The following is a 15294-nucleotide window of genomic DNA, read 5'->3' on the forward strand; positions in this document are numbered from 1 at the left end:
TGTGCTACAGTGCCCTCCTCCTAGACAAGACCTGGCCCTCTGGATCATGACTTAGAACATCATTGCACTAAAATGACTGATCCTGTTGGCTGCCACAAATGGCTCCAGTCAGCTTTTTTAAGGATTTCTTTCACCATCATGTTACCTTACTCACAACTCATATCAAGTCTTGTTTCCTGATTGTTTATTGCTACAGCTCTCCCTCTGCTGCTTCCTAGTCTCTCGGAATCGAGTCCACAAGAGATCGAACATTGGCTGGATCCAAGCTTTGTCTAGGGATCCACTTCCAGCATGTGTAAACAAGAACTATTGTTGGTAGTGTCACAGCATTAACTATTATTACATTGGTCAATGCTATTTCCCTCTGGTTCTGACTCTCCCTGTGCTGACTTTCATGATGCACCCATGTCTCCATGGAGATGGGCCCAGCCTTACAGAGAATGAATTTGTCTGTGGACTATATAATCTCAGGTCCCAAAGTTCTATTTAACATAGTCAAATTAGTGGCTGGTAGCACTTCCATGTGTTCCCCTGCCCAATATAATCTGTGAGTTGTGCCTGAAACTGTGGCAGGTGGAGCAAAAATAAATATTGTTTTACATGGTGTCCTGTTCATTTATAATTTCCCCCGTCTTCCTTCAATATTAACTGCGTGGGATTTCTGACCCTCTCCACCTAGTCTGTTTGGACAAACCATAATGGCACTACTGTAATACTACGGTAACTTCTAGTTCCATATAGACAATCTGTGTTTGTCTTCCATAACCAATGATTTATTCCTTTACTCCAAGAAAGTTCTTCAGCATCTCACACTTATGAGGATACATGTGAACTGCATGATGTAGGTATTATGCATACTTGCTGCTTCTGGAAAGGAAATTGAAATCCATACTTTCCCCTGCTACTCATTTCCTCTGCTGTGGCTTGGTTAAAATGAAAAGGTTAGGTGCTACGATGATGCTAAAGGACAAACACTCTCTGGTATAGCTCCTATTGCACTTGACGTTGCACCTCCAGGCATTGTCTGGTGATCGGAATTCCGCTCCTAGCTGGCTTCTCACTTGTTCCATAGATTCATGTAATTCTCTGCCTCTGTCTCTGTATCTCTCTCTCTCTCTCTCTCTCTCTCTCTCTCTCTCTCTCTCTCTATCTCCCCCCGTCTCTCTCTCTCTCCCCCCCCCCATCTCACTCTCTCTCTCTCTCCCCCTCTGTCTCTCTCCATCTCACTCTCTCTCTCCCTCCCCATCTCACTCTCTCTCTCTCCCCCTCTGTCTCTCCCTCTCCCTCCCCATCTCACTCTCTCTCTCTCCCCCTCTGTCTCTCTCTCTCTCCCTCCCCCTCTGTCTCTCTCTCTCTCCCTCCCCATCTCACTCTCTCTCTCTCTCTCTCTCTCTCTCTCTCTCTCTCTCTCTCTCTCTCTCTCTCTCTCTCTCTCTCTCTCCCCCTCCTCTCTCTCCCCCTCTCCCCTCTCCCTATCCCGCTCCCCCTCCCTCTCCCCCTCCCTCTCCCCCTCTCTAATCCCCACTCTCTCCCCCTCTCTAACCCCCACTCTCTCCCCCTCTCCCCCCGCTCTCCCCTCTCTAACCCCCACTCTCTCCCCCTCTCTCACACCCCCCTCTCTCTCTCTCTCACCCCCTCTCTCTCTCACACCCCTCTCTCTCACACCCCCTCTCTCTCTCACACCCCCTCTATCTCTCTCACCCCCTCTCTCTCACACCCCCTCTATCTCTCTCACCCCCTCTATCTCATCCCCCCTCAGTCCCCCCTCTCTCTCCCCCCTCTCCCCATGCTGTCTTCCAAAGACAGTAGCAACTAAATTATTAGTTCTTTATCCAATTTTCTGCTTCATTTAGCAACATCTCAGTTAAGATTCACCATTTCTTCTGCTGTTTTGTGTAATAAACACTTCCAATTCAGCTGGTGCAGTAAGAGCATACCCTTCTGCAATCACGAGTTTTTGTGCTGTAGCACTCACTTATTGCCTTCCTTATTCTACCCGTTGTTTTATTACTTCTACTATATCATTCACTCTTTCAACCTCATCAGCTGTCCCACTGTTTCCACATGTCATCCTAACACAGTGATCCAACCTCTACTTCTGGTATGTGGTATATTCCCCAAAGCCTAAGTCACCTCATCCCCCAAATCCTCCCATGTTTCCTCCTACACACCCTGGAAACTCCTTCAAACATTCTGTGATCACATACCATCAGTTTAAAATTACCGAGGGCTTCTTCTAACCATGTTACCTCATTCTATGTCTACCATTCATTAAATAACACCTGTATCCCCCATTGATAAGCACATTTGTTGATGTGCTTGGTGAACAGTTCTCACTGTCAACGTGGTCGTTCTGAAATGCTGCCACTGCAATGACAAGCCATAGTCCTCTTAAGACTGGGTTTATCTTCTCTCCTGGCATAGTTCATCTGAGGACAGTGCATGTGTCTCTAATGCAAAAATCCACTGCTCCTGCACAGCAGGTAATCTTCCTTGTACCAAACATACAAAGAAAACTCCCTTACATCCTAGGTCTTCCCGTGTAGACCTACTATAGCTGTTTCACTTAAAACTTCTTGCTTGCTACTCATCACTTGTTTCCCACTTTCTTTCTGGCTCAGCCCTCCAATTCTTTGGTTAATCTAAGGACTTGTCACATGTTCCATATTTCCACATGCAGAATTCTCGTAGACAACTGCATTTTGAAAGTCACTGGTGACAGTTTCACAATCTGATATTGGCCATGACACTGCATAAAAAGTAGTGTCTTACTATTTGTAGTATGTGAATTCGATAGATTTCACATTGGCCATTTTTGTCTTGGTGTGATCTTTCCCTGTGAGTCACTGCTCCCTCTTGTTTATACAGTGCCAGTCTATTTGCCTTAACCAACCTTTTCAATTCTTCTCTTGCCACCCTCACAAATGCGTTAACATGCATTCAATTATTGAAATAGGAAAACAAAAAGAGAAAGACAATAGGTTTTGACCATATTCCACCTCATATGGCTAAAGTTCTGTAGTTTTTGCTGTTTTGATTTGTACACAGACAAAGATAACTTGAACAGACATCACAATTGGTATGTGTGTGCTATATGGTATTATAGCATGCTCTCTATTGCTTCATGCACGCTTAACATGGTCCTACTAGCCTGACGATGTAGATGACTTGTCCTCAATTTCTTCCCACATTACAGCTTAAATTCCTTCTATAAATCCAAGATACGGATGACCTCCTTGATTTGTTATTTCTGGTACAATTAAGTTCCCTATTGTTAATTACTGCTTGTACCAATGTTGCTGCCTGTTCATTTGGCACTGCGACCATTTAGACAGGTTATGAAAAATGATTCATAATAACAAAACATCAATCCCAAAAAATTCAACCTCCTAAATCGCTCGTCACTTTTCAATGAGTTTGGGCTTGGCTACCATCGGACCTCTGCCATTGTAGCACCTTTGCACTTCCGTGCTGCATGTCTATCCTCCCTTTGGAACATGTCATGGACACGTTTTGTGAATGACGTTGAGGTGCTAGAGCTTCAGCACACAGACTACAGTTTCGTAATCTATCGTTCTCCATTTTGGCGTTTGAGGTTTGGCTTTGTTTCCTCTTCATCCCTGTGCAGTTCTGAAGGCCAGCCCAAGTGTACCATGTGACGGGGTAACACGTAATGACCATCCCCAGGTCTGCAGGTAGGGTTTCCACATACATGGTACAGGCCAGGTCCAGGGAGGTGTGGTAGTTTGAGCTGTAACCCTCCCAAATTGCCATTTAGTCCCTCTGTCAGAAGTTTGGGAGGTGTGATCCATCGCCTAATGAGTGTGAGCTCCCCTCTGAGAAAGGGTCCCACAGCAGGAGGGAACATGCTATGCCTTTGGAGATGATGGCGGTCTTGGGGATTCTGTCACAATGAGCCAATTCCAATCTGTGTCTACTAAACGTAATGGGAATGAGGTGAAACATTCAGACTCTTCCAGCTTTCACATTAGTTCCTCATACCACATAGTGGACATTGTCATTTCTTTGCTACAGATAATCCACATATTATTCAGAAAGGTGTTGACAAAATTGCCGGCCCTGTGAAATCCTGCTCTCATTTATGTAATTGCACTTTGCTTTTGGAGACCAAGTGTGGTCCTCAAGCCCAACAACTGCTTGCAGCTTCACTCCTCCAAAGCTATCATGTTAGTGGTAAGGCCCATCGAATCCTTAATTCATGTGGTGGTATTTACACCAGGCTGCTCAATGGTCAGAATGAAGGACAAATCGAAATATACCTTTCTGATGAGTGTGTCACTGCAGTCTGTTGGTTAATGAAACAGGTTGATGCAACCTTAGTCCGTACATACTCGCACTTTTGGTAGAGTAGTGCCTCTGTCAAACATAGACCAAGTTATGAAGTCATCAAAGTCCAACCACACATTTGAAGCCAGACGAGCTGTTACCACTGCTACTGTAACAACAACACTCCTGTCGCAACACAGCAAAATGTACTTGTGGTAGGGATGCTCATGAGTGATTGCCTGCCTTGTCCTCCCTCCTGCATAAATTTCACTGACGACCATGCAGTCTCATCCTGAGATGAGAAAGTCATGCATCAGATCTGAGTGAAGGCTTGCAAGTTGTTGGCTAGTTGAAAGCCTTGCATTTTACCATCCGGCACTTGCAGTACTGTTCTTGCTACACCTTGCTGCACAAAGGACATATCCAAGCAGACGTGACCTCAAATTCATCACTACAGCTGTAAAATTGCCCAGTGTAACAATAGTGTCACCTTCTCCTCTACCTGTGCAAGCCGCCAAATCTTTGCCTCTGGCAGCGAAATCACGTGCTACATAATAAGCAGGATGGAAAGGACAGAGGAAATGCTTCCGTGGAGGCTTCCTACTTCCTTCAAGCTAACAAACTTCTCAGCTTTCATCTACTGAATGCAAAGCTTGCAAGACACCAAAGGCAAACAGTCTTCTTCTTCATAGACTCACTGGTCCTCCTCAGTAGTCTCACTGAATAATACCCTCACCCACCCAACCTCAATTTTGCCAGTGCACGCTGCTAACCATTTGGATACTCCGGAATCTCCACACTGACTCTGATAGAATGCTGACACACACGTAGCTCACATAGAGCAGGACTCTACAGTGACTGTAGCTGCCAAGTGCCAGCCTTTGAAGATTCATTACTACAGGTGACAGAGGTGACGACCCGTCACTTCTTTACCTCTTCCCATTTCCCCACCGTGACCTCCCTTCAGTGGAACAGTCGCAGCACTAGATCCAACAAGGAGGGATTATGGCTACTCTTGCAATTGCAGTGTCCACTTGTTTTCTCCCTCCAGGAAACAAAATTGCCCTCACAACTGCTTCAAACCTCTTGGTATTCTTTCCAGTCCTCTTTCACCTTCCAACTGGGGATAGCATTCCATTTGAGGAGTCACACTGCTCATCTGCAATCACATTCACTGTCACTCTGTCTCACTGAACACCAGACTGAAGCTGTTGCAGTCATCACTTCATCTTTCCTGTTTCCATTGTCCACGTCTCTCCATCATTGTGTGTTACCAGTGCAGACATCCTTCAGCTTATTGGGCAACTTCCTCACTTTTTGCACTTCAATGTGCACCATCCCCTTTTGGGCTCTTCTGAATAAGATATTTGTAAAAATAGCAAAACCATGGTGAAGAGATAATAAACTTTTATCCACACCTTGTATTTGCGACTTACTGGCTGATTTTTTAACCTCTTTCTCGACCTTCATGCAGAAATTAGCAGTAGTACCTTCGTCAAAATGGATGGCTCTCACTGGTGTTGGGTCTCTCTTCATTATTGGTACAGACTTTCCAGCATCAGCTTTCAAAACATTGCTCAGTATTTAGAGCGGTTTTCTTTGTTGTGTATCAGGCCACATAGCGACACAGGCTTTTCAGTCGTATCATCTGCTCTGCCTACACCCTTCAGAGCCTGTGCTGTATGTTGTCCATCCCTTAGTGAAACAGATCCAAGAAATCTTTCACTTGCTGAACCTTTATGGAGCCACTGTGATGTATTTGTGGGTCCCTGGTCACGGCAACCTGAGAGGAAATGAGGGAGCTGATACTGCTGCTGAGGCAGCTGTCCTCTTACCTTGGCCTGCTAGTTCTTCCATTCCCTCCGATCTTTGTGTTGCTGTCTGTCAGCAAATGGTGTCTCTTTGTGATTAATACAGGTCTTCCCTTCATGGAACAAGCTCCAGGGAATTAAACCTCTTAGTGGCTTGGCCAACTTCTTCCTCTTACCTTAAAGAAATGTCTTGGAATGTACACGCTGAGCTACAGAATTAGTCCTTTGCCAGCCACAAATGACACCATATTACTCCATAAGGAAGTTTAATAATCCCAAGCAATCTTGCCCTCAATTCCAATTGTAAGAAGTCTTGCCATGCAACTAAGAACATCATTCCGGATAAGCACTGGTATATCAGCAAAATGAAGGCTGTGCCATTCACTCAAAACAAGGAAGCACTGCTCATACACTGCAGACATTGTCCTGCTGAACTGGCCTCCATCACTTGATTCCACATTGCTCTCCTTTGATTCCCATTACGCCAGCAGTACGGCTCAAGTTGGCAATAATTCACAGATGTGCCACTTGTCCTCATAACAGATATTCCATTGGAATACTGCTGCCATCTGCAAACATGGTAAATTTGGTAAATTTGTACTAAACACCATTCACAATAGCTGGCAGATAATTATCAGAAATCAGAGGACAGACACAGGACAGAAGGCCTTTTTCCCCCAAACCCTATCCCATTGCTATTACTAAAAGACTAACTTCATGGCCTGCAGTACCAGTTTCATATTGCTTATCTGACAGTGTCCTGGGTCAACAGAAATATTCCTTTTTAAAATGCAGGTAGTAATTACAAAAATACTGAAAATGGAACTGTTGTCAGAATGTAGTCAGTAAGAAGTATGATCTTGAATCAGCGGTTAAACATAAGAAGAACAGTATTCAGAAATGGCGTGCATGTCTTCAGCCAGTAGAGATAAAGATGTACAAAAAACACACACTATATTAATCCAGTGTTTCTTAATGAGAGCACTTAGCTGCTTCCAACAAAAACATTGATTATAAATTCAAACCTTCTCAAAATTCCTAATAGCAGACATTTAAAACACCATTTGCAAAGTAACAAAAGTTCAGAGAAACTGCAGTGTGTAAAACAACTCCAGATAATTTGAAGCTCAGTTATTAGAAGCAATAATAGCAATTAGAAACCCAATAGCAAACGATTTCCCTTAGTTTTTTTGTGGCCTTCCATAACATTTTCAAGGTTTGGCTGAGCTACAATAAATCCAGGTTTATGAAAACTATATTATCAGTGTCAGTTTGCTACACTTCACTTTCCTTTGATTTCTGTCACATGCTTTTGAAATTAAGACTTAAAGCAACATATGTATTACATTCCTGCTTTGTGTCCTTTAGCCTTTTCACTATCCAAGGTTTTTATTGCATACTGTGCGCATTGAGAACATAGAAATAACTGTAATCCGATATGACTCTCGTTCCTGTCATGCTATTAAATAGGTTATATTAAGTACATGAAGATCAGAGCATATTTTTCTACTACGTATGTATGTCTACAAACTACTATTTCATGTGCAGCTACACAAGAATGTATTGTTACTCCTGTGCTTTTTAATCTCTCTCTAGGAGAGCTTACATCACAAAGTTATAGGCTTTTTATGATACATTTTCCTGAAAATATATATTTGTGCACACTACTGCCATTCAGTTGTAAATTGTTTTCTTTGAAGCGAACAACTGTGCATATAGAAATATTACACGCTTGTAATATGATCTGAAATGCTGAGTGCCTGTTACTGTTGACATCCCACCTCTTGTCCTAAGCAGACTAATAAAAATGTTGATGTATTGTTACATTACAAAGCAGTTAATTGTATGTGTTGTCTGGCAGTTTATTGTGATCGTGTATAAGCTTAGGGGTGGCCACTTGCTTAAGATTGATCGACCCACAGATTGCCACCTCTTCATAATATTAGACTTCATAAATAAGACATAGTAATACATTTATGTTCCTTGACATGATGTAATTATAATGGAACTAGCTATAGTGAGTGAGCTGCTTATGACATTGCAGTTTTGTGTGTTTACACAAGTTAGGGTTGGTACACTGCGTTTCTCGTTATGGCATATATATACGTCAAGAATATGTGCACCCTTTTTATTCAGTTTTCTTCAGTCTTTTTTTTTTACACAATACTGGTACTGTGAGGATGGGAAATGACTGAAAATGTTGTAATAAAGTAACCTCTCACTACTCTCACCTGTCTGAGGAAAGAATTATTAGCTCAAGAAGCCATAGTTTCCTCATTTAAACATTTCTATTGACATTTTCACTGTTTTGATATGACTTGTTCACACTCGATTACAGTTGTATGATATTTATTCAAAAGTTTGCGTAAAATACAATAGATTTCATGTAAGTTTACATTCTGATAACTAGAATTAGTAGTATAAATTTGCATTTGTCAAAGTAGTTACTGAAATCATAATTTCTGTGCTTGGAGTCTCTTATCCAGAAGCACTCTTCAAAATATTTTGTGTTCCAAAAATGTATCATTATTCACATTTGTAACTGTTAGTTGTTTAAATTTGGTCCCTTTGAAAGGAAGCATAAGTACTTCATATTGCAATTACTGAAGCTTCTACATTACTGTCGTTTCTTGCAATCATTGTAAAATGTCTGTGTCATTTAATTGAACCTCATGAAGCTCCCATTATTGCTAATATTTGCACCAATGTCATATTTTGTACTTCCAACATAGACATTACAGTATTTGGAGATTTACGAACTACAGGAAATAGTAAAGCACTGATGTAGAAACTGTATTCTATCCCTAATGTAACATCCAGTATTTAGGTTGCATGTTCCATAATATGAAAATTATTAAAATGATATTCCTCAGTTACTAGAAACTCTTACCCAGCTAGATGACATTCTTTGTTTGCATTTAGGATGTATATTATACCGTCAGCCACAGGGTCATATATTATAGATAGTCTTGTATGTTGTCTTTGTATCTTTGGCAGAAGTTAAAACAGCTAACTGGAACTTGACAAAATAATCTACTAGTAACATCAACATACAGAGTCATTTGTTGTTCGTCTGTCTGTCCGTTCTCAAGAATGGCTATACTATGGTAAACGATCCCTTTGCGATGTAAATAATTTAAGGTTCTAAGTCAATGTAGTCAAAAGATACGGCCACATATGTCACATATTTCGTTACTTGCAAACTCACTCGTCAAATCCTATTGATGAAATCAGAGCTCGACCCTGGGGCCTGGCGCTGTGCACGTATAGCGCAGAAACCGAGAGGTCGTTATCGTTTCTCGATCGGACCACCAATTTCTCATTCATCGTTTTAACCTAGTCTTCACATCTCAACGATGTGAGGAATCGTGAGGAACAACATGTGGTTCAGATTCCGCGTAAAAATATAGGTTGCCTTTACCCGGTTCGATAACGTAAGCAGGTTAGGGACACGGTAGTCGCTCTGGTGGCGTTGAATACGAAGACTTGCTTCACGCCTCTGAGCCACACTAAATTATTATTATTATTATTATCTATAAGAATAAGTAATTTGTACAGAAACCTCATAGCGCCGTCATCCTCCCAGTTGTACTGTCGTTTTTGGCAAATTTTGCCCAGGTGGATTACATAGGTCAGTCCTCCTCAAATAATGTGCTGCATGACAAAAGGTCACAACGCCCTTACCTACTCAGTTATATGACACGAAATTTGGTTTAAAAACATAGGGTGAGAGTGTACTTGAGATCTGGTTTTTGCGTTTACACTCTGTCATTTTTGAATAGACCATGAACACACACATCAACACAGAATCACAGACGGAAAGTAACACTTCCAGCAAAAATTTCCGCATACTACCGTGTTGACAGAATGTGCAACTGATAGTTATGTGATTTCATTTCAAAGATTATAGAATCAAGTCAAATGCAAGTTTTGGTTGTCAATGCAAATAAAATGGGCTCTAAGCACTATGGGAGTTAACATCTGAGGTCATCAGTCCCCTAGAACTTAGAACTACTTAAACCTAACTAACGTAAAGACATGACACACTTCCATGCCCGAGACAGGATTCGAACCTGCGACCGTAGCAGCAGCGCGGTTCCGGACTGAAGCGCCTAGAACCGCTCGGCCACAGTGCCGGTGGTTGTCAATGCAGATAATGAATATCGATGTGGACGAACAAGGTAATGAATGTGTCGAACAAGTAGCAATAAACCTACAGGGAATCAGAATTCTCTTTCAACGTGGAGCACCCTTACTTACGACGCAAACTGGAACAAACAAATGAACATTCTCTGTGTGCTTAAGGTCTGGGTGGGATTCACACGTCAGGCAACCATTTTTAACAAGTAAAAGACCCACTTCACCTGTGGTAAGGCCGGCTGAGCTGTGCCGTGTTGCACCGTGTTTCCATATCCACGTTAAACGCGACGACCGGTCGCTACATACTGGTGGAGTTGGATTGGGTTGTTTCGGGGAGAAGACCAGACAGCAAGGTCACCGATCTCATCGGATTAGGGAAGGATGGGGAAGGAAGTCGGCCGTGTCTTTTGACAGGAACCGTCCCAGCATTTGCCTGGAGCGATTTTGGAAAATCAAGAAAAATTAAATCATGGTGGTCGGACGCAGGACTGAACCGTCCACCTCCCGAAAGCGAGTCCACTTTGCTGACCACTGCGCCATCTCGCTCCGTCTACTGGTGGAGACTCGCTAATTGTTGGAGACGTAATAGAGGCTGATGTCACGCTACATAGCGATTCTGTTATCAGTAAGTTTCTTTATACAAGAGTTATTATAATTAATGAACGAATCGTCACGTAAGGTCGCAGGACACTTATTTCTTACGGTGTTTGAACCCGAGATGTTGAAAATATTTGTCTGGGACTGAGATTCGAACTCTCATCCTTCCCTTCGCCAGGCTTCACCCCTTTCAGATGATTTAGTTCCAACGATTCAATGTTTCCCCTGGATTTCTGAGTTCTCAAAGTCTCTCCGAAAGACGCATATCTGGGTTCGACAACTGGTCTGGCAAAAAGTTTCCATCACGACGTTTCAAGCTGCAGTACGCGCACACCAGCCTGCAGGTGACAATTATAGCTTTCAACGTCTCTCCGTGCCTTTCAACATTATTGATTGCTGCCGGTTTCGACTCGCAATCAGAATGATTCGTCATATTAATTTCATATACAATCATCGTCGCTTAGTTTGGTGAAAAAGTATTTCATAGTCAATGCCTCTTCGTGTGTAGTCGAAACGAAGACATTTGCAGGGCTCGACTTCCAATCAGCACACAGCTGTACGTCATGTTATTTCCAGTTCAAATACCTGTACATCTCACAACTGGTGAAATAAAATGTTTTGTAACATGTGTTCATGACTGTATAACACTAAAAGGGGTACTGGTTTCGAATCCCGGTAAATCAAAAGTTTTTCACCTCGGTATTTCAGTTTTAGTCGTCTTGCTAGTGTTGAAAAGATTTCAGATCTAATATTTGATTGTGCTCGATTAACAATTCAGTATCAACTGGGTTCGAATCCCAATCCCCCACAAACTTTATGCCATGTCATTTCAAATTCAATCCTGCACACACTTGTTACTTTTGACCTGAACCATGTTTAAAATTTTTCGTTGTTACTTAACATGAAGAAGAATTGCTGGATTGGAGACTTCAGTCCCATTCCAGTACAAAAATGTCTGTAATATAATTTCAAGTTGAATTTTGCTTTTTGAAATGTTATTTACTGTAATAAATTTGAGTTTGCAAGCGTAATGGCCGTGTCATGTCTAATAACGTGTTTTCTGTATTAATTTGTATGTGGATTGATACCCATTAAGGGCAGTTATTTTTTGAGGCCTCTTGTAATAACCATTTTAGTTAGTCAAACAACTGTATCCAAAAGACCACAGAGGGTATGCAAGAAAGTTGCGTTATGGGGATTGCATATAAATCAGGCGAAACGCGATTCATGTCGTTCGGGTACTTTTGAGCATGACAGTACCACTCTCCTTAATAAAGCACTTGTGTTTAAAAAGGTATATAATGTTTCTGATATTTATGTCTTGATATAGTCAGATATTAAGCTCTTTAAACTATTTTGGACTTCTTCTGGCATAATGTCTACTGCGTTTCATACGTGGCATGTCTAATTTTCGTGCATGCACGTTCGCAGAGTCGCTTCGCGTTAGAATAACTTACTATACAAACTGATTGTTTAGGTCACGATATTTATTTCGCCATTAATCTGAAAATTCTGTTGTGATTATTTCCCTCGCAGAAAAGTGTAGCACGTTCTTTTACGAACAAAGTTCACCTACACGGTTTCCCATCGTTAGCGAACTATGAAATAGTTCTAGGTAGAGTTACTTGTTACATTGCACAAATCTGAAATACGTATGTTGCTAAATCTTGCAGTGAGAAAAATATGGGAATGTAGAGCATCAATTTCTCAGTTCAGATAAGTTTTGACTTCCAATTCTCTTACTGAGTTTCTACTGCACAAAGGGAAAATCTAATCTCATTACATAATTACTTGTTTACTATATATAGATCCCCCATTGGGATATTTTGAATCGATTATGAGGAATTTCGAATCCTTATTATGCTGTCTGCCAGACAGCAGAAAGCCGTTAACGGTCTGCGGTGACTTCAACATGGACTTACTAAAGGGTTCTGATAAAACATACACTCCTGGAAATTGAAATAAGAACACCGTGAATTCATTGTCCCAGGAAGGGGAAACTTTATTGACACATTCCTGGGGTCAGATACATCACATGATCACACTGACAGAACCACAGGCACATAGACACAAGCAACAGAGCATGCACAATGTCGGCACTCGTACAGTGTATATCCATCTTTCGCAGCAATGCAGGCTGCTATTCTCCCATGGAGACGATCGTAGAGATGCCGGATGTAGTCATGTGGAACGGCTTGCCATGCCATTTCCACCTGGCGCCTCAGTTGGACCAGCGTTCGTGCTGGACGTGTAGACCGCGTGAGACGACGCTTCATCCAGTCCCAAACATGCTCAATGGGGGACAGATCCGGAGATCTTGCTGGCCAGGATAGTTGACTTACACCTTCTAGAGCACGTTGGGTGGCACGGGATACATGCGGACGTGCATTGTCCTGTTGGAACAGCAAGTTCCCTTGCCGGTCTAGGAATGGTAGAACGATGGGTTCGATGATGGTTTGGATGTACCGTCTACTATTCAGTGTCCCCTCGACGATCACCAGAGGTGTACGGCCAGTGTAAGAGATCGCTCCCCTCACCATGATGCAGGGTGTTGGCCCTGTGTGCCTCGGTCGTATGCAGTCCTGATTGTGGCGCTCACCTGCACGGCGCCAAACACGCATACGACCATCATTGGCACCAAGGCACAAGCGACTCACATCGCTGAAGACGACACGTCTCCATTCGTCCCTCCATTCACGCCTGTCGCGACACCACTGGAGGCGGGCTGCACGATGTTGGGGCGTGAGCGGAAGACGGCCTAACGGTATGCGGGACCGTAGCCCAGCTTCATGGAGACGGTTGCGAATGGTCCTCGCCGATACCCCAGGAGCAACAGTGTCCCTAATTTGCTGTGAAGTGGCGGTGCGGTCCCCTACGGCACTGCGTAGGATCCAACGGTCTTGACGTGCATCCGTGCGTCGCTGTGGTACGGTCCCAGGTCGACGGGCACGTGCACCTTCCGCCGACCACTGGCGACAACATCGATGTACTGTGGAGACGTCACGCCTCACGTGTTGAGCAATTCGGCGGTACGTCCACGCGGCCTGCCGCTTGCCCACTATACGCCTTCGCTCAAAGTCCGTCAACTGCACATACGGTTCACGTCCACGCTGTCGCGGCATGCTACCAGTGTTAAAGACTGCGATGGAGCTCCGTATGCCACGGAAAACTGGCTGACACTGACGGGGGCGGTGCACAAATGCTGCGCAGCTAGCGCCATTCGACGGCCAACACCGCGGTTCCTGGTGAGTCCGCTGTGCCGTGCGTGTGATCATTGCTTGTACAGCCCTCTCGCAGTGTGCAGAGCAAGTATGGTGGGTCTGACACACCGGTGTCAATGTGTTCTTTTTTTCCATTTCCAGGAATGTATGATGTGGAAACCATATTTGGTCTTACAGTGTGATCTCAGTGACTAATCTTCCAACATGGGTGGATAAAAGTAGCACCCCAACTAATGATATTTCCTTTGATGAAGCTGAATGCAAGAAAGTAACTGTGCACTCACTAACAATGCTGTCTCTGATCATGGTGCACAGTCAGTTAGAATAAAAACGACAGTGCCTCTCCTCAGTGAAAACCGAATAATTAATGATTGAAGAACAAATGTTTCTTAGAATGCTTTACGAGAAAAAAACATGGGATGAAATTTATAATGAACTAAATGCTAACACAAAATTTAATTTATTCTATGATAAATTCATATAACTGTTTGAAAATAGTTTAAGAAGACAGAGGGATTCATATTGACAATGTTTCCTTTGATGAAGCTCAAAGCCAGGTAATAGCTGCATAACTAATAATAAATTTTCTCTCAGTTCATGATGCACAGTTACTCAGGATAAATAAGACACTGCCTTACTGTATAAGACGTCTAAGTCGATACCAATTAGAGTAATTAATGACGCTTGGACAAATATTTTTGAGAATGGTTTACAAGCAATGACAAGGGATAAAATTTATAACGAGCCAAATGTTGAATTAAAATTTAATTTATGGAACTATAAATTGATATCAGAATTAGAAGACAGCTTTCAACATAAGCAAATTAGAAAGAACATTAACAAGCGTATAAAACACATGGATCACTAGAGGAATTCAATCATTTTGTGAAAGGAAAATGGAAATATATACACTCCTGGAAATGGAAAAAATAACACATTGACACCGGTGTGTCAGACCCACCATACTTGCTCCGCACACTGCGAGAGGGCTGTACAAGCAATGATCACACGCATGGCACAGCGGACACACCAGGAACAGCGGTGTTGGCCGTCGAATGGCGCCACCTGCGCAGCATTTGTGCACCGCCGCCGTCAGTGTCAGCCAGTTTGCCGTGGCATACGGAGCTCCATCGCAGTCTTTAACACTGGTAGCATGCCGCGACAGCGTGGACGTGAACCGTATGTGCAGTTGACGGACTTTGAGCGAAGGCGTATAGTGGGCATGCGGCAGGCCGGGT

The sequence above is a fragment of the Schistocerca gregaria genome, unplaced genomic scaffold (genome assembly GCF_023897955.1).
Source record: "Schistocerca gregaria isolate iqSchGreg1 unplaced genomic scaffold, iqSchGreg1.2 ptg000338l, whole genome shotgun sequence".
NCBI classification, from domain to species: Eukaryota; Metazoa; Arthropoda; class Insecta; order Orthoptera; family Acrididae; genus Schistocerca; species Schistocerca gregaria.